Source organism: Pinus tabuliformis, chromosome 9, assembly GCF_031772625.1.
Source record: "Pinus tabuliformis cultivar Carrire ecotype Pingquan chromosome 9, CPIR1, whole genome shotgun sequence".
Classification (NCBI taxonomy): domain Eukaryota; kingdom Viridiplantae; phylum Streptophyta; class Pinopsida; order Pinales; family Pinaceae; genus Pinus; species Pinus tabuliformis.
Window position 1 is genome coordinate 356,346,300 of NC_142307.1, and position 22,464 is coordinate 356,368,763.

Here is a 22,464-nt window from a genome sequence, read left to right on the forward strand (position 1 = left end):
ATTCCTATGAGTGAAATGTTTCCAGATCCATCATTCTAAAGCCAAAGAAATGCTCCATGGCTTGAAATGTTTTGTAAGGGCTCGTCCTTCGAAAAAAATAATTAAAGGTCATTCCAAATTACCCTTGGGCAGTCTTTATTTAAAGATAGTGTTTGTTAAGGCATTTTAAGAAATGCACACAGATCCAACATTCGAATGCCAAAAACATATTGATGCTCTAGAATGTTTTTGTGGGTTCATTAATTCTCAAATGCCATTAGAGAGTTGACATGCAAAATTATTTATTTAGAGGCAAGTGTTCTAAAAATTACAATAGAGGTATCAATAGCACATACCTCTTTGAAATCCTAATAGAGGACTGTAATCTTGGATGCCAAGCTCAATCCAAGCTCTTGGTGGTGTTGAACCTCAGAATTACCCTCTCCTTGACAACTTTTCTCACTTCTTTCCCTTGCTTTTCCATAAGATTACAGATCCTCGTCAATGATAAATGATAGGTTTTGTCTTAAGGAGGGCATTAAATGATTGGCATGTTATATTTTTATGTTTTTGATATTTGAATAAATTTTTACAAATTATCTACAAAACGCAACCAATTCTACAGCTAACTGTGTATTCTGTAGCTACTTCCATGGTCTGGCAGGTTCCAGGTGTCAAATGAAGAATCCGTTCACATGGGCATCTCTAGAATTGTCTCCACATGGATTCTATCCTAGTCACTCAGCCCAGATAGATAAGAAAGCAAGCTCAAGATCATATTCAAAGGTGGAGTCAAACATATGATACCCGGAAGTAATAGGACCCTTCATCCGCTCTTTCCTCCAACACATTTCATGAAAGGAAACGATTTTGTTTCTAAACAGAGTAAGGTTGAAGTAATGAGAATGCACTGTTGACTAGCTTACTCACTATTTTGTTATTTATTTTCTAGTTCAGATTGTCAATACACCACGTTAATGAATGTTTTTGATCACCATTTCAAGTTGATACTCATTCTAAACTAAATGGTTAAACATTCACTTCACACAATGGTTGAAATCAATCAATTATCTTCTGCATGTTTCATTTAGTTCTCTAGAACATAAAGTACAGAAAGTTGCTTGTATTCCATCTCAAGAAGGTTATCTTTCAAAATTGAAGGTTAGAGTAACTAGAAGTACTTCAGTTGATTTCATTCTCTGTATTTATTTCAACATGCATTACAACTTCACCTTTAATTTTAAGAATTAGATTCATGACTTAGGATTAATGGCGAGATAGGACAAATGCTTCGTTTTTCCTTTCTTTAAATTAGATTTTGACTAGTTTCAGCTCTTGGTTCACCATTAGGAAGTTTAGATTCAGTTTCTCATAGTTCAGATTGTACATCATTAGGAATCAAAGAATAGAAACCCCCAAAACAATATAAAAATACAAAACAACGAAGTAAGAAGGTTTAATTAAGCACATATAGTGCACTACACTTCATCAGCTTACAAACCTAGGTTGATAATTTATGCAAGCAATTTAGGACACTAAATTGACTAACATTTTGGCACTGTTGCCGGGGAAATGTAATTAGGTAACCTTATCTCTTACACTAAAAAAATGATATGCATAGAGAAAGAGACTCTAGGGGTAGATTTATAGCTAGAGGCAGGAGTTCAATTCCTACAACACCACCTACTCCACCAAGAATAAGAAGAGATACACCTCCATCTCAAGCTCATATTCCTAGCCATAGAACTCCTGAAGTTCTAAGGTCAAAAATCCAATCAAGAGGATATCCTACTTCATCTACTGAGGCAGTCCTAAAGGAGGGAAATCTTGGATCTCCAACAGAAGGAGTAGCCTTTTTCACCTCCACATGGGAGCATATTTTAGTTGAAGAATTAAGAATACCTAGTGAGGAAGAAGAAGTAGAACCTCTCTCCCACATACCATTAATAGAGCAACCAGAGGAAGAGAAATTAGCCTTGCAGGTTGAATCTTATACTGACTCTAAAGAGACTATAATGGCAGAAGAAGGATAGGATGGAGAATTCACACTGTTTGGAGGAGGGGGTAGAGGAGGAGGTAGAGGAAATAATGGAGGAGGCAGAGGAAATAGGGAAATAGATAATTCTTTTGATCCCCTATAGTTGATGAAGAAACAAATGCCACAAGGAAAAATATCTCACCTTTTGTCCTCCCAAATTTCCATGGGTTAAAAAGTGAGGATCTTGAAACATTTTTATTTAAGTTTGAAGTCTTGTGTAGAACTTGTGATTACTTAGAAGACTCTCTAAAACTTAAGTTGTTTCCTTCAACGTTGAAAGGAGCTGCTTTGAAGTGGTTCATGGGGTTGGTCACTCAGTCCTTTAGAACATGACATGACATGAAGAAAGTGTCTTTGGACAGGTATTTGGATTATTGCATGCCTACCAATCACAAGGATGAAGTGTTCAAAATGATGCAAAGAGAGGATGAAAATTTAGAGGATTTAATTGAGAGATTCAACTATAAATTGAAAAGAGAAAAGATGGATAATTTAGATGAAGATACCTTAAAAGATCTTCTATTAAAAGCCATTAGAGATGAGTGGATAGATATCCTTAACATGATGGGGAAGGGAGATATCTCTCAACTCCCATTAAGTGACATAGGAGAATTATGTGTTCATCTCTCAAGAGTGATATCCAAAACTGGGAAAGGTACAAGAGATCCTTATCTCGTTAGAGTAAATAAATCTGCAACTGGATCAGTGAGTAGGGAAGAAATTGGGAATATGCTTAATGAATTCAAAATAGATATTCTAGGGAGCCTTAATGAGCAAATAGACACCCTTAAGTTACAAAACAAGTAGAAAAATGAGGCTGATGCTTTAGCTATTTTCTGTCCCAAATGAAAAAAAAAAACACACTTTAAGAGAATGCCCTTTGGATGCAAAAATCATAGAGACTTGTGTGATTTGTTTAGAAAACCATGAGACTAAGGGTTGTCCTTCAATTCCAGGTCTTAAGGTTGTTTTTCAAGAAGAAACAATTCCAAATTTAGCAGAATCTCTTTGCTTTTTCTTTAGAAGACCTTGGCAGGGGCCACAAAATCAAGGATTTAACAATCAAATGTATCTTCAACCCCCACCAAATTGGAATTATTGGCAGAAAGCTTGGCCTCAACCTCAACCTCAATCTCAATCTCAACCCTGGGCTCAAGGAATACAAAGTCCTTATGGAAGATTTTCTCAATATTATCAATATCCTCCATCATATCAGAATTATCCTCCCCCACAAATTCCACAAAAAAATCAGCAGCCACAACTTCAAAATCAGAACCCTCAACTTTCACTACCATTTCCACAACAAATTACACAACAAAACCAGCAACCTCAACTTCAAAACCAAAATCCTCAACTCTTACTACCATTTCAGTAGAGACCAAATCAACTACCTGCCCAACCATTACCAAACCCCAATAATGAAAATCCTCAGAATACTTACATGGTGGAACGAAAACAATTTCCAACTTATATGACCACTCCTCTAGATCTCAATGATGTTCAACTAAGATCTGGTAGGATATTAGAAAAGGAAAATCCTTCTGTAGTTATTCAGGAACAAGACAATTCTGAGGAAGATTCTCTATAGCCTAATAAAATTTTTGAAGGAACATCTCTCCAAAACCAAAATACTGAAAATGAAAAACAGAAAGAACCAATGAACTCAACTCCTATCATTGACCAACCAGTAACTACTTCTGCACCTCCTTTTCTTGAAAGATTACAAGTTGATAGAGGGGTAGAAAAGCAAATTATGTTTCCTAATTATGATTTTCTAGATGAATTGAAAAATGTCTGTATCAAAATCCATTTGTCACAAGCCATGAAGGAGATTCCAATCCTAGCTAAAACAATAAAGGAGTTGAGCATAAAGAAACCAAGAAGAAAAGAAAAAGAAACAAAAAGAATTCACCTGGTAGGAAAAATACCAGACATAATGGTGGGAATAATTGTCATACAAAAATATGTAGATCCAGGAAGTCCAATTGTGAAAACACATATCAATGGAGTTGAAATTCCAAATACATTGATTGATTTAGGAGCAACTATAAACATCATGAGAAAACAAACCACGGAACAACTCAAGCTTCCTAATATTCTTTATACACCTACATTACTACAATTAGCAGATAGATTTGTAATCAAACCAGATGGTGTGTTAGAAGATATTTCAGTGTCCTTAGATTCTTGGGAATATCCTATTGATTTTATGATCTTAATCCCCAAGAAAAATCTAGGAGGACATCCACTTATATTAGGAATACCTTGGCTGGCCATAGCTGATGCTTTCATTAGTTGTACATCTGGTGACATGTATATTTCTGATGGGAATTCAACAAAGAAATCCACTCTATATCCTCCAGCAAGAACAATCACAGAAATAGATGACAAAGAATGGATTGATGATGAAAATGACATTCAACCTCTCTTTACTATTTCAGATATTAGTGAAGATAGTCAAATGTTGATACAATGGAAGATTATGAATCATCTCCAGAATATGAACATGATCAATTCCAAGAAAAATCCAATATTGAATATTTGTCATCTAGGCAGATGTCTCTTTATTCTATGGAAGAATTTGATAGCTCTACAATTGAAATCTTTCCAGGGAGAACATTGAACATAAACAATAACTTGGAGAAATTACAATAGAAAAAGCTAATCAAAATATTACAAAAACATTCTGCTGCATATGCATGGGAATATACAGACATGAAAGGAATTAGTCCTAAGACTTGTATACATCACATCTACATTGAGGAAAATTGTAAACCTATCAGACAACCTCAAATAAGGATGAATCCAAATCTTAGGGAAATTGTGAAAGAAGAGCTGCAAAAACTACTGAATGTAAACTTCATTTACCCAATTTTAGACAGCCAATGGGTTTCCCCTTTAGTGATTGTGCCTAAAAAGAATGGTAAATGGAGGGTATGCATTGATTATCGATAATTGAATAAAGCTACCCTTAAAGATCATTTTCCTTTGCCCTTTATAGATCAAGTGTTAGATACATTAACAGGTAAGAAGTATTTCTCATTCTTGGATGGTTTTAGTAGTTATAATCAAATTCAGATGGCACTTGAAGATCAAGATAAAACCACATTTACTTGTCCATGGGGAAACTATGCCTACCAAGTACTTCCTTTTGGATTATGTAATGCACTTGCAACATTCCAAAGAGTAGTACTAGGAATTTGTTCTGATCTGATACATGATTATGTAGAGGTATATATGGATGACTTTACAGTCTATGGGAATACATTTGAAGAAGCTTTAGGAAATTTGGAAAAAGTTCTTAAAAGATGTAAGGAAGCAAACCTTTCACTAAGCCATGAAAAATGTTTTATGATGTTTACAAAAGGGATTGTTTTAGGACATCACATTTCAGGAGATGGAATTAAAGTTGATAAATCTAAAGTTGAAGTCATCTCTAAATTATCAATTCCAAATTGCCAAAAGGATGTTAGAAGCTTTCTAGGATTTACAGGATACTATATATTATTTATAGAAAATTTCACTAAAATAGCATCCCCACTCTTCAAATTACTCACCAAGGATTGTGAATTCAATTGGAATCCTGATTGCCAGTTAGCATTTGAGACTTTAAAAGCAAGAATTTCTGAAGCACCCATCTTGAGAGGTCCAAATTGGAAACTACCTTTTCACATTTCAACAGATTCTTTAGATACAGCTTTGGGAGCTGTATTAGGACAAAAAGATTTGATTCCCTATGCCATCTACTATACAAGTAAGAATTTGACTCCCACCGAGTTAAGTTATACTATAACTAAAAAGGAATTTTTAGCTGTTGTTCATGCCATCAATAATTTCAGACATTATATAATGGGCTATGAAACCTTTTTTCATACAGATCACTCTTCAATTAGATACTTAATGAATAAACCTATTACTAATGGCAGAGTTACAAGATGGCTATTACTCTTGCAAGAATTCAATATTACTGTGCTAGATAGACTTGGGAAACAAAACAGGTTGCTGATTTCTTGTCCAGAATTCAAAATATCAAAGATGACACTTAGGTTGAATATAATTTTCCTGATGAATATATTTTTGGAGTGACTACTCAGACCCCTTGGTTTGCATATATTGCCAATTACTTAGTCACATGGAAATTGCCTTCACATTTGTTTCCTAGAGAGAAAAGAAATATCATTCAAATAAGTGCAAGATACTCATGGATCACTAATGAATTGTATAAAACAGGTCTAAATCTCATGATCAAAAGATGTGTTAGGGAAGATGAAATGCCTGAGATTCTTAAGGCATGTCATGATGAACTGTGTGGTGGACACTTTGCTAACAACAGGACAACCTATAAAATCCTTTCGTTAGGATACTATTGGCCATCCATCTTCAAAGATGCCCAAGAATATGTCAAGAGGTGTGACAGCTGCCAAAGGGTAGAAAAACCTGCTCCTTCAAATGGAATGCCACTACAAATTCAGGTACTCATTGAACCTTTTGGAAAATGGGCCTTGGATTTTTTTGGACCAATTAATCCCCCATCTAAGAAAAATAATTATATATTGATATGCACTTATTATGTCACTAAATGGGTAGAGGCTAAAGCATTACCTTTTGCTAATGAAAAATATGTAGTTAATTTTCTTTTTGAGGACATCTTCACTCGTTTTAGTGTTCCAAGAGAAATTGTGACAGATCAAGGATCTCAATTTACATCTAAAATGGTGAAGGGTCTTGTGGAAGATTACAAGATCAAACATAGGAAATCTACCCCCTATCATCCACAAGTAAATGGTCAAGTTAAATCTACAAATAAGGTGATTGAAGGAATTCTCACTAAGACTGTGCATCTACATAGAAGAGACTGGGCAGAAAGGCTTCCTGAAGCCTTATGGGCTTATAGAACTACATGGAGGAACACAATGGGACACACACCCTATGAACTTGTTTATGGGAAACAAGTCTTGTTCCCTATAGAGTTTCAAATCAAAACCTTCAAGATGGTAGTCCAATTAGGACTGGATTTATCAGAGGCACAGAAACATAGATTGGAGCAACTCAATGAGATTGATGAAATCAGGCAAGATGCAGTTCAAAGAACTAGTATAGTCCAACAGCAAAGGGCTAAATGGCATGATAAATATATCAAGGAGAAGAAGTTTCAATCAGGAGATTGGGAACTTTTGTTCAATTCAAAATTCAAGGATTTTCAAGGGAAGTTTCAGACTCATTGGTTTGGGCCATATGAGATTGAAGAAGTCTTTAATAACGGAGTAGTAAGGATAAGGACAATAGATGAAATCAAAATACCTGTTCTTGTGAATGGTCATCGGTTGAAGATATATCAGAAGAAAATTTCAAGAGAGGAGTTCATTAATATTTTCCAGAATAACTCTGAAATAAAGCTAGTGAAGAATAATTCTTCTTCTCCACTAACTTAGCTTTTATTTTTCCTTAAAAAAAATAAAATTGTATGAGTTTGAAAACCAATCATTGTTTGGCATACTTATACAGAAAATATAGGGTGAAAATCAGAGATTTCTGACATCCTATATTTTCCATTTCCTTTCTGTAATAAGTGGTGACAAAAAACTACATTCATTTTTAATTTATAATCTGCAAATTCATAGTCTCATTCTATTTTCATTTTATTTTACAGTTCCATTTCATCTCATTATCATATTTCATTTACATTTTATTTTTACAATTTTACTCCATCTCACCCTATTTCCCATTTTATTTTACATCTCATTCCATCTCACTATCATAACCCATTTCCATTTCATTTGTACACTCAAATTCCACAACCATACTTCACTTTTCCTTATTTTCACATTCTGCAGCTAATCTGATTCTGTAGTTACAACTTACTTATTAGCTATAGCACAATTGTACAGCTCACAAATAAATCATGAATGTAGGAAATTGAAGAATCAAGTTTTGGAGACCAAACATGATAAAAGGTACCTATGGATTAACACCAAAAGAGTTATCAAGCAGAAGGCTAAGTTCTAAAGGTAAAATGCAAAATTTATTTCAAACAACAAGTTAAAAACATAAGGCATGTATAATATGAATAATCGTATGTCTCCTTAATGAGTCATCATTTGATTTGACTGCCACTTCATCATACCACATCTCTGCCACATCTTCCATACTCGGTACCAAACGGTCCATAATAACTTCATCATACCACATCTCCGCTACACTCTCCATACTTTGTACCTAAATGGTCCCTAATAACTCCATCTGTTAACGGTCATGGCTATGATGTGACCAACTTATCCACGTCTCTCCAAACCCTCACCATCTACTTATTCCACACAAACCCGTAGTTATTTTTCACCATACTCGTAGTCAGTCCATTTCATAGACCAGGAAAGTAATTCTGAAGGTTAAGAAATTTTGCGAAACAAAAGCCATGGGACTCATTGTCAGGACAGAGCCAATAGGAGAAAAATATATGGAAGGATACCCACAACTCAAGGAAATGCTGCAGAAGGCTGGATGGCTCAAATTCATTGAAAAATTTGATGGCTTCCACAAAGAGATCACAAAATATTTTGCTAGATCATTTGATGGTACAAAAGTAGGAAGTGGAGACATTAAGTTTGCAGTAACAGAATCCTACATAACAGAGGCTACAAAACTACCAAGGCATGGTGAAAGATGGTTCAAAAACAAGTAATTCCATAATGAATCACAGAAAGTAATCCTTAGGAACCCAGGTATGGAAGTCTCTATGTTTAGAAAAGGAATTCCTATTTGAGCACTTAAAAGTAAATGGAGAAGCATGCTTTTGATATTATAGAAATTCATTACTGGTGAGGGGAGATTTAGGTACATGTATGTCTACCATATACGTTTATTCATGAAATTTATAGAAAATGGAGAAATCAATCTCTCTTTCTTCCTGCTAAACATTTTAAGAAGGATGGCTTCAAATGTATAGAAGAAAATAGAATTCATAAACATAACCATGTACCATGATGGGTTGGTAAAGATACTGGTTGAGTTTCATTTGAAAAGAATAGGAGATAGTTGGGAAAATTTCCTGATAAGAAACTATTTCCAAGAGGCACCAGAGTCACCTAAATAGGGTAATGTCAGAAGGTGTAGGAGAAAGAAGACTGGTATAACCATTCAAAGCAAACCGGAGTCCTCAACATAGAAAAATGATGAAGAGCTAGTCTTTGAAAAATTGACAGAGATCAGGGAGAAAATCAAAAAAAAGGGAGGATGAAAAAGAAAGTTGGTGAAACTACTGGAAACAAACCTAAATCTTCATTACAACAAGATGATGAAAAATTATTATCTAAAGATTTGACAGATATTAGGAAACAAATCAAGAGAAAAGAAAAGATAAGGAAGGAGACAAAGGGTACAAAGGAGGAGAACGTAAGTCCTCTACAACTTAGAAGGAGCTCTAGACTCCGAGGTATGGTAAAGAAGATATCATCAAAGGGGACGGAGTTCATAAATTTAGAAGAAGAAACCCCAGTACCATCTCCTGATAATGTTCCATATGCACACAGTCTTCAAAATTCTCCTGAATAGTATTTCGAAGGCAACCCCAGCAGAAGATATTCAGGAATAGACCTAGTGCAACAACAAATATATGACTATATAGAATCACTGGAGAAGAAAAGTACCTCAATGGATCCAAAATCCTCTGTCAATCCAGAACCCTCTGTCAATCCACAAGAACCTCTAATTGACTCTCTCAAACAGGAAATCTATGAGTTAGAGATATTGAACAGACATATCAAGAAAGAAAATGAAACCTTGAGAGAACAAAGTAAATTGGATAAGGCTATTCATGATAATACAATTATGCATCTAAGGCTGTGGTATAAGAAGAATAGGAAGTTGAAGAGGAAGAATAGAAGTTTGAACAGAACAGTTGTCAACCTTAAATGCAGGCTTCTTATGAAGAAACCCAAAATGGCAGTCACTTCAAAGAAGAGAAAGAGAAGAAAATTAGATGTACTAGCAGAAGTGTCTAAACAAATGCAATAAGAAAGAATAATTCACATTTTTGACAAATTGCATGAGGACATGCAATGATTTTGTAGTGGGGGTATGTTGAACCTCAGAATTACCCTCTCCTTGACAACTTTTTTCACTTCTTTCCCTTACTTTTCCATAAGATTACAGATCCTCATCAATGATGATAGGTTTTGTCTTAAGGAGGGCATTAAATGATTGACATGTTATATTTTTATGTTTTTGCTATTTGAATATTTTTTTGCAAATTAGCTATAGAACGCAGCCTATTCTGCAGCTAACTATGTATTCCGTAGCTACTTCAATGGTTTGGCAGGTTCTAGGTGTCAAATGAAGAATCCGGCCACATGGGCATCTCTAGAATCGTCTACACGTGGATTTTATCCTAGTCACTCAGCCCAAATCGATAAGAAAGCAAGCTCAAGATCGTAGTCAAAGGTGGAGTCAAACATATGATACCCAGAAGAAATAGGACTCTTTGTCTGCTCTTTCGTGGTTAATCAATAAATCCAACAGTTCTGTTGCAGCATTAACTCAGATCAGCCACCTGTGTTAATGGTTCTGTTGCAAACATCTCACTCAAATTTAAGTCACATGTAGTTGATCAGACGTTTACGCAGTCCTGTTGTAATATGTATAGGCCACCTGTAGCTAGTTTTCCTCAAAAACAGTTATGATTATTTCCTTTTAAATACTGGTTGTATAGAACCGAGAGGGGTTCGAAGAATTTGATGTATTAAAGTTTAGAATTTCAGCTTTGTATTTTTGGACTTCGTTCCTTTCTATAATATAAAATCGTGTGTTGACCAATGATCGTTTAAGAGAGAATTTTCAATTGGTTAGTAGCTCAACCCAGTCAGTTGCAGATGGCCCCTACACTCTAGGAGGTTTTCTTTCCATTCGTTTTTTGTTTAGTTTTAATTTCACCATTTTCTTTTAGCAGTATTTCTAACTTAGGTTGATTTCTTTTAGTTTTGATCAATAGCATAATGTTAAAACTCAATTGTGCAGTCTTGTTCCTCCAACACATTTCATGAAAGGAAACGATTTTGTTTCTAAACAGAGTAAGGTTGAAGTAATGAGAATGCACTGTTGACTAGCTTACTCACTATTTTGTTATTTATTTTCTAGTTCAGATTGTCAATACACTACGTTAATGAATGTTTTTTATCACCATTTCAAGTTGATACTCATCCTAAACTAAATGGTTAAACATTCACTTCACACAATGGTTGAAATCAATTAGTTACCTTTTGCATGTTTCATTTAGTTCTCTAGATCATAAAGTACAGAAAGTTGCTTGTATTCCATATCAAGAAGGTTATCTTTCAAAATTGAAGGTTAGAGTAACTAGAAGTCCTTCAGTTTATTTCATTCTCTGTATTTATTTCAACATGCATTACAACTTCACCTTTAATTTTAAGAATTAGATTCATGACTTAGGATTAATGACGAGATAGGACAGATGCTCTGTTTTTCCTTTCTTTAAATTAGATTTTGACTAGTTTCAGCTCTTGTTTCAGCATTAGGAAGTTTAGATTCAGTTTCTCATAGTTCAGATTGTACATCATTAGGAATCAAAGAAGAGAAACCCACAAAACAATATAAAAATACAAAACAACGAAGTAAGAAGGGTTAACAAAGCACATATAATGCACTACACTTCATCAGCTTACAAACCTCGGTTGATAATTTATGCAAGCAATTTAGGACACTAAGTTGACTAAACAGGTGGTAAGAGCATAGGCCAAGGCTAGTTAGTTGGTGATCCTGAGCACGAGACTATGGCAATAGGTAACTTGGCAATAGGGCTTGATGGATCCAAGCCAACTGGAGCTGGAAATGCCCTATTTCAACAGCAAGTACGTGTGCAACAAGACTATGACAATATTGACCACCTCTTCAGCCCTAGTTGTGTGGATATGGAGGCACTGCAACCCTAGATCCGTGGTAAGGGTGATATTGACAGCCTTGCTGGACGAGCCAAAGCATAGGATCAACTTCCATGGTTGAAGCCTCCTTTAGGCGTCCCAGGGGAGATAAGCAAGGGAATGAAGGATCATAGCCATGGCTGATTCTAAGCACCCACATGTTGGACGAAGGCAATGCCACAGAGAGTTTCTTAGTCGATTCTGCTACCATTTAGGAAATTCATTGTGATCACTAGAGGAAAACCAACAGTCGAATCCCAATCCACCTCCTTTCCATCGTTGTTCATTCATCACGATCACCAGAGGAAAACCAGCGGTCGGATCCTTATACAGCTCCTTTCCATTGTTGTTCATGGCCTCCGTCATATTTTTCGAGGCCATTGTGGAATAATGGTGGATTTTACTTGAGCATATGAGGATTTCATTGTATTATTCTGGTCGAGTTTATCCAAGTCTTTGAGGGTTTAGATGCTTAAGATCAAATGAATTCATTGATGTAGATTATTGAGGGAAATTTGAATTTGTTTTGGAATTTTTTTATAGCGCAAGTGTTTGTGATCATATTTAATTTTTATAAAAGTTAGTTGATTGGTATTACAGAATAGATAAATATGTAGTTTTATATTAAACTTTTTAGGATTTTCTTTTTATTAAAAATACATAAGCACATACATTTTTTATATTTAAATTTAAATAATTCAACTATTTTCTCATTGAGTTTCCTCTATTTGTTATAAGGGGAGAATAATCCAACTTTTACCTAGGTGCAAGATTGGAAACTGAGCTCTGCTTTACATCCCCTACACGTGTTTGTAGAATGATGTATAGAATAATATGGCTTTAGAGTAATCTACATTTATATTAATTGATAAGATTTAAATTAATCAACATACTTTGAATTCAAATTAGTACAATAAATATTGCCTCAATGAATCTAGTGCAATAATCAACCATGGTATGCAACAACACCACAAAAACCCCATAACAAATAGTGTGTTGTCTCTCTAAGATGTGAGGAACAAATTCCTATTAACTCTTAAAACCCTTCAATATTAGTTTCAAACTCTCTTTCTTATTCCTCCCAAAAGGAGTGTAAAACTATTGTATATTGTAAACTTATACTCAATATATTGTATAAAATTGTTATAATTTTAGCATTGTAGATGGATTCATAGGCCCCTTTGAGGGGGTCGTCGAATCCATCTAATATCTAACTTTTAAAATTGTGGATGGATTCAGAGACCCCTTTTAAGGGGTCAAGGGGGTCTCTGAATCCATCTATAGCATTAAAATTTAGTGAAATGTAACACTTTAGTATCAAAATTGCAATTTTCCATTTCTAGAGTGTTTAACATTGCAGATGAGGGTCTCTAAATTTTAACATTGCAGATGGACTCATAGACCCCTTTGTCTCTAAATTTAACACTGCAGATGGATTCAAAGAAGGGGGTCTCTGAATCCATTTGTAGTGTTAAACTTTAGAGACAAAAGGGTAATCATAATTTTAACATTGTATATGGATTTAGAGACCCCTTTGTCTCTAATGTTTAACACTGCAGATGGATTTAGAGAACCCTATAGTGAAATGTAACACTTCGGTATCAAAATTGTAATTTACCATTTCTAGAGTGACACAATAAAAAATTACTAACATAAATGACTAATTCATATCCTTGTTGTACTTGTTATTTGGTCATATTTTTATTCTTCGACTATAATAGTGAGTTACGTTAATCATTATTAATTTTTTCACTTATTATCTAGTCATATATTTTAATCCTAGACTAAATTAGTCATTTAAGTTAGTCACCTTTAATTTATTCACTTATTATCTAGTCGTATATTTTATCCCTAGACTAAATTAGTCGTTTAAGTTAGACATTTTTAGTTCGGTCACTTAAAATTGCTTAAATTTAGTAGTAATTCACTTGAAATCATTGCGGTGACTAACGTTTTTAGTCACCTAGTCACTAATTTCATGATTTTCTACTAGTGCCTTGTCGTCTCTGGCAGTTGATAGCTAATCGTGAATCAACTGTGAAGCTTCGATATGTTTTCATTTTTTTCACTTGAAGATGAAGCCAAAGTAGTTTTTGAATATGCAAATAGAAGATTGTGCAACTTTTTTGCTTATTTGTTTATGCCTTGTTTCACTACTAATATTTCCTTCTTCAACAATTTCTCTAATAGTCATTGCTCTTTCTTCATTATTGCTTACAACACTGTGACTCTTTTCAGTTTCACTTGCAAATTTTGTTAACAAGCTCTCGCATTTGATGGCACCTAGATTTCTGACAAATAGACCTTTTGGATCAATGTCTCGCAAGCCTTCAACTTATTTTAAATTAAAACAATGAAAAGACTTGGCAAACTCTGCAAGTTGGCTTCCATTCTTCATAGTTACTCACCCAATAGTAAATGGAAAAGAAATCATTTTTTTTCTTTTTCTATTCAAATTTAACCCATCAATCATAGTATTGTCTGCAGACTTTGGCAACAAAATACTTGTCCATAACAATTCTTGGAAGAAATAGTGGTTTACCTCGAAACCCATAAACTCGAATAACCATATTATTTCCTCTTTCTTCATGTACACCTTTCCCCCAGAGGAAAACTTGTGCTTCGTTTGATATTCTATGGGGCTCTCATCTAGTTATCATGCAAATAACTTGCTTGACAAAAATATCTTGAATTCGACAAAAAATTGAAATAGCCTCTTGTTTCCACAATATGGGATAAAGAAATTACGTTAGTTCTTTGTCAATATTGAAATTAGGGTTATGTGGCAACTCATCAAAAGTATGACTAAAAACAAGGGTTGTTATTAGATATGCCATCATGAAGAACCTATTTATCTTGTACAAATGTGGTTATTGAAAACACAATTCATGTGAAATAAGATCAGCACAGTCAAATACACAATTTTTTTATATGAGTAATGAAGCACATAGAGAATGGAACTTGGCATGGTGTTCGTAGTTTCATGGTCCATTAAACATATATATGACCAAAAAAACTCTCTAAATGGTTCTCTAAACAAATTTATATCTAGAGAGGAAATATCAAAAGGAACCTCAGAACCTGACGAAGCGAACTCATGTATGATTTTCAAGCCACCTTCCTATGATTCTAAAAGACTATTTCCGTTTGAAAAATCTAATCGCATATTTGGAACAAGTAGCTTCAATATTTGTTGAAATGTTTCTGAACTCAAAGAAATACCAGTATCTTTAGTTAATTGCCTAATTGTTTTTGTTGCTAAATTAAACTTATCTGCACATAAATAAATGATTTCTCTTAAATCAAATACCTCTGGAATGCATGCAGCATTTGCTAATCTGGTAGACCAAATATTATTGTTGTTCTTCTCTTGTACGAATAGATTCACACATGGTTGATACGTAGTCAACTACTGAAATCTTTGATCAATAAGTGCAAGTGAGTTAAAAGTATCAATGAAAATAACTTCCTTCCTTTCTCCCAAAACCATTTCTACATTGAACTTTGTTAGGTCCCTATACTACTAGTGTAACCCCTTATTATTATTAATGCAACCCCCTTATTATATTATTGTGCCCATATAGTCCCCATGTTATTATTATTGTTCCCTATAGAAGCCCACTATGTTATTGTTATGCCCCTACTATATTATTGTTATGTAGGCTCTAATTGTATTGGGACCCCTTAGACTCAAATATATAGAAAGGAGACCTTGTCATTTGTATCATCCAAGAATTGTTCATTTCTGTAATGTAGAGGTTTCCCCCTCGAAGAGGCTGATTTTGAAGTTGTTGATCTATCATTTCTATCTTTTTGTGAGCTGGTTTCATAACATTTGGTATAAGAGGTTTGGATTCTAGGGTTTCGTTGCTCCAAACAGGCCATCATGGAATTTCTGCAATAACCTTTTTTCTACGACTTTCCAAAAGCCAAAATTAAAACCCATTTGAGCTAAAATCTTGATAAATTTCGGATGTGAATTTCAGATCTTGTGTCACTATATTTTCAAAGATATGATCCAAGGAAGTTAGGGTTTTTGTAGGCTCCCAAATGACATCCCAAATAGGTGACATTGGGAAAATTGTCATAAATTTCGCTTTGAGCATCCGATTAAAATTTCATAAGAAGTTACAGGAACAAAATGGATTTTAGTTGTCTGTGTATCGTTTTCAGTTCGGAAGGTCGAAATTGTGACACATGGCACTTCGTACAAATTCGCTCTACTGAAAAAGTATATAATCAGGTCATCGTGGGAGATTAGGCATAACTCTTTCCTGGAGAGTCCAATTTCGATCAGACTGGTAGCATTGGAAAGAGGACACAGAGGGTTACCACTTGTTGCAATTTCATACTTTGGAGATCTAAAATTTCAAATACAATAGATTTAATATTGAGAACCTAAAAGAAAGAAAAAGAATGGCTCGAATCAAGAAAATAGAAACACCTAGTAAGTAAAATTGGAGGGATGATTTGAAGAATTTGATTGAAGATATGCTCAATAAGATAAATGGTATAGAATAAAAATTGAATGGAAATATGGAATATTTTAAGAAAGACATGGAAGGTTTGAAGGAAGGTGGGACAAATTCACTACAATAAAGGCTTCCTAATGCCGAAAAGGTAGTAGAGGAAACTCATGATGAGAACAAAGGAAATGTTAATCATGATTTCATAGACTCTAATGTTGAATTGCAGGCCCACCATATTCCAAATATAGATATGAGGAAATTTTATGGCAAGGATTCGATAACTTGGATAATACAGATGGAGCAATATTTTGATCTACATGATGTGCAACCGCCACGAAAGGTATGTATTGCATATTTATATTTAGAACCAAATCAATTTGTATGGTATAGAGGGATTTTTTCTCGTCAACCACTTGTCACCTATTCAATTTTCATGGAGGAAATGATAACACATTATGAGGATACAAATAGCAACACCTTCTTTAGCTAATTGATAAATCTCAAACAAACGTTTTCAATGGTAGAGCACATTGAGGACTTCCAAAAATTGAATATAAGGGTAAATGATATTCCAGAGAAGCATAGGATTGAAGTCTTCATAGGGACTTTAAATGATAACATCCAACATGAGGTTTTCCTTTAGGAACCTAATCCATTGGATAAGGCATACAAGTTGGCAAGAAAAATTGAAAGAAAAATTATGGCAACAAGGAAGCCTACCATTCATAACTATAAATATGGAAGTGTTGTTTCTCCTAGCCTTTCACCGCCTACAAGGTTGACACCACAAAAATTGGAAGAAAAAACAGAAAAAGGGCTTTGTTACAATTGTGATAGAAAATACACTAAAGGTCATAATTGTGCTGAGAAGAAATTAATTTACATATATGGGGGAGACGAGCAAGAAAAGGAACAAGAAACGTCAAAAGAAGAGGATATACACCAAGAACCAATCCCAGAGAAAGAAGAAATGAATCTGACCATATCTTGTATGAATTGACAGGGATTACCACTCCCTAAACTCTCAAGATAGAAGGGCATATCAAGAAGAAAAAGGTAATAGTGTTGATTGGTTTAGGGAGTACCCATAATTTTATTCATTGTAAGATAGCCAAGGAATTGAATTGCTTCCTATATCTAGCACCAGAGTGTCAAGTAATGGTTGCAAATGGAGGAACCATAAATTTCTCTGGAAAGTGCCATAATATCAAGTTATCCATGGGAGAATATGTAATGAATAGTTCAATGTTTTCCATTCCAATGCGTGGTGTTGATATTGTACTAGGAGTCCAATGGCTACAATCTTTGGGTACGATAGCTTTTCAAGAAATTTTCTTGAAATTTTTTGGGAAAGGAAAGGAAGTTGAATTAATGGGTATCACAGGGAAACTAGGAAAGATAATCAGCTCTAATAGCATGACAAGGCTTCTAAAGAAAGAACAACGGGGCATAATTGCACAATTATGTTCACTAGAGGTTCCCACATCGAAATCATCTATTTCTCCAGATCTCCAAAAGGTTTTGGATAATCATTCTAAGGTATTTGAGACTCCCAAAGGCCTCCCATATATTCGTGATCATGACCATGCTATTCATTTGATTCTAGGAAGTGTTCCCCCAAACATTAGGCCTTACATATATCCATATGCCCAAAAGAGTGTAATTGAATGTATGGTTGCAAAAATGCAAGAGGTTGGTATAATTCAACCTAGTCAACTTTCTTTCTCTGCTCCAATGGTATTGGTACACAAGAAGGATGGATCATGGGGCATGTTTCTAGATTATAGGGAGCTCAACAAGCTTACTATTAAAGATAAATTTCCCATTCCTGCCATTGATGAATTATTGGATGAATTACATGGAGCAATTTACTTCACCAAGCAAGATCTTCATTCAAGATATCATTAAATCAGAATGAAGACTGAAGACATTCCCAAAACAACATTTATAACTCATGAGGGTCATTATGAATTTTTGGTCATGCCTTTTGGCTTTACCAATGCACCTTCTACATTTCAATGTTTGATAAATTCCATTTTCAAACCCTTAGAAAATTTTTGTTAGTATTTTTTGATGATATACTAATCTACAACAAGTATTGGAAGGATCATGTTCAACATGTTGACAAGGTGCTCAAACTATTGCAGGAGGCTTCAATGGATTTTATCATAGGATTACCCGAGTCCGAAGGAAAGATTGTCATCATGGTGTTAGTTGATATACTTACCAAGTATGCACACTTTTGCACATTATCTCATCCATTTAAAGCCACTACAGTTGCTATTGCATTTATGGAAACAATTCAAAAGCTACATGGAAACCCAAATATTATTGTAAGCGACAGAGATCCTATTTTCACTGGAAATTTTTGGATAGAATTATTTTCTTGTCTGGGTACTTAGTTAGCTCATAGCTCATCTTATCATCCTCAATCTGATGGGAAAACTAAGATAGTGAACAAATGTTTGGAAGGAAATATTCGTTTCTTTGTATCTGATAAACAAACACAATGGGTCAAGTGGTTGCCTCTGGTTGGATGGTGGTATAACACTTCATTCCATACTACAACGAAAATGGCCCCATTTATGGCACTTTATGGATATCATCCACAGTCCATCACATCATCTTTAAAAAAAAAAATCTAAGGTTCAAGCAGTGGAAGATCACATCGAGCATCAACAACAAGTTCTCAAACTCTTAAAGGATAACCTCACTTTGGTGCATAATAGAATGAAAGAATAGGCAGATCAACATCGCAGCGAAAGAAGTTTTGATGTAGGTGATTGGGTATTTCTACGACTACAACCATACAAACAAATGTCCCTCAAGCAAGCTAAGAAGGATAATAAATTATCACCAAAGTATTATTGTCCGTACAAGGTGTTACAAAATATTGGTACTATGGCATACAAATTGGAGCTTCCTGCATCTTCTCGAGTACACCTAGTTTGCCATGTTTCATGCTTAAAGAGGTTATAGGTGAGAAGATCCCAGTTCAAGCAATATTTCTAGAACTTGAAGAGGAAGGAAAAATCATATTAGAACCTGAATTAGTCACAGAAATAAGAAAGTGACGACTACAAAATCGATAAATTTTAGAGTATCTCATCAAGTGGAAGAACTTACCCACTGAATATTCCACATGGGAGGATGATAATTTTATACAGAAGCATCCATAACTTCTCAAGTGTTCAGGACAACACTTTTTGAAGGAGAGGGGCATGTTAGGTCCCTATAATACTAGTGTAACCCCTTATTGTTATTAATGCAACCCCCTTATTGTATTCTTGTGCCCATATAGTCCTCATGTTGTTATTATTGTGCCCCATAGAAGCCCACTATTGTTATTGTTGTGCCCTTACAATATTATTGTTATGTAGGCTCTGATTGTATTGGGACCCCTTAGACTCCTATATATAGAAAGGAGGTATTGTCATTTGTATCATCCAAGAATTGTTCATTTGTGTAATGTAAAGGAGTTTTCCCCCTCGAAGAGGCTGATTTTGAAGTCGTTGATCTATCATTTCTATCTTTTTTTGAGTTGGTTTCATAAAAAACTTTAAAATTTTTTTGTCAACCAACAATGCTTTGAATGTGCTATAGGTGTAGATTAATGATATGCTAAATAACTACCACTTGTTACTATTCTTCCTGTGAAATCCCTTCTACAAGAAACTTCTAACATATAACAATTTAGTATAGCAAAATATGCATTTATGAAAAATAGCATAAATAATTTGCATAACCTAAATGCACCACAACTCTAGCTAGAAAATAGTAGAAATTCTTATATGATTTTTAGAAAACTGGGCACATTTTTTTTGAAAATCGTTTTACAGTTGTCAAACTATAGGATTTTCGGTATCGGAGTAATCACTGATAGCGCTAAATTTTCTTCCTTTTTTTTTGTTTCTAGTACATGTTGTTATTTCGCGAGTGAAATGATTTTTACAAAATAAATAGCAATTTAAAAATAGAAAAGCCGATGTTTCCAAAAAATAAAAGCAATAGTTTAAAAACAAATCTGGAAATTTGGAAACCAATTACTCCATGTACAAAACAAATTAAATATGAATCTTTTCTAATAATGACAACTAGATTATGGGTTTTCAACAATCGCATCCATTGCTATATTGATGTTAGTTTAGAGGTAATAACATTTATGTTCCATATTACGTGTCTATTTGTCTATTTCACCAAAAGAGTATTGAACCGTTAATGTCATTTTGCCATGTACCAAACTAACCAAACTGCACTTCGTACAATGAAAGCATTTTGTTTTTCATTTCTTCTTCTCCTTTCTTCTGCTTTTACATAACACAATTTTGCAATTCCACCTCTTTTCCATATGCAGTATACGCCTCCCACATTGATTACAATCATCAACAAAACTTCAACTACAACATTATTATTATCAATTTTGCTTTTCGCCGATTGGTAAAATTTATTATTAAATAATGTCATTTAATTAAAAAAACATAAAATGAAACATGTTTCTATATATAACATAAGTTATATAAATACTTAATTCTACAGATGCATTTGTTCCTTGCATAGCCTCTACACATGCACAACCACTTCCGCACAACTAGTTTCATATTTAGTAACGCTTTACAAATGCTCATTTACAATTGATTATTGTAACATTTATGATTCACAATATAAGATTTCATATGGGTTTCGCACAAGAAAAATATTCCCACAATGAAACGAGTTTCTATCTTCAGTAGGACTTATTTAAATACTTATTTTATTTAAGTAAACAAACTGTGTATGTTTATAAGAAAATTACTTACAAAAACTAGTTTACAATTGACCATTGCAAAATGAAATATGGAGTTTTTTCACAATGCTTCGAAAAAATAGATCCCATAGTTCAATGTATAATAATAATTATTTATTATTATCATCATATGTTGTTGTGCAGAGCTTTCACTCCAGGCAGCTTCCCCTACATAATGAAAACTCTTATCCTAATTTCGAGAGAATGAAAACTTTGTACAATGAAACATTGATGTATGCCATTTTTGCTTTTGTACAAGAATTCATAAATAAAGACAACTACAATAGAATAGTCATGCTTTCTAGCCGAACAACCTTCAATAGTTATCAACATAGTTACAACAAGTGTAATTGTATTCAAATTCAAATGCTAGTCACAACAAATGTAATAGATACAACTTCACATGTAAAACATTATCTAAGAATTATTGAAATAACTAGTAAAAAGTTTCACTATTAGAACAAAGTAAACAAAAATTCATTTTAATTATTATTCATTACATAACATTAGGTAATATATAAAAAAACAAAGAAAATACTAGAAAATAGTTGTTCAATTACTATTTTCTGTATAACATTCCAGAACCTAGGTCCATACAACATTCCATGTCAAACATTATCTCATAATTGTTTACATAATTAGTAAACATACTAAGAGATAGAAAAAATAGTAATCAAAATTCAAATAAGTTATGATTACAAAGCCATGGTTCAGGAAATAGCCTTTATTGCATATAGAATTTATGAAAATGCTAATAGTTCAATAAAAAATATAAATGCATTTGTCTCAATGATAGTTTCAATTTCAATCCCGTCAACTGTAATCTCCAAAAGTCATCTGCAACAAGTAACAAGGAATTTCATTTAGGAATTAGACTATTCCATCATAACGCACACATAAGATTTAAATAGTAAAATGTTTTGACAACAAAAACAAATGTTCCAATGTATTAAAACACTTACAGTATGCAAAATCAAACTTTGATATTCTTCAGCCTTTAGCTATCTCTCGCAATCAGGCTTCTTGCAACGAATTCCTTCACTTTAGCTTCGATGAATTATTTCATCGAAGCAATGGTAATGTCCTTCTTAACATGTTCATTGAATATCTCCTCCTCAATTTATTTTGCTTCTTTTTTCAATTGCAAAACTGAGGCAGAGTACTCTTCGTTGACACCAACAAAATTAATTAGCCATTTGTTAATTTCATTTGCACTAAAATCAATTATATAATTGAAATCTATTTCTTGTGATTGTTCAACTTCTC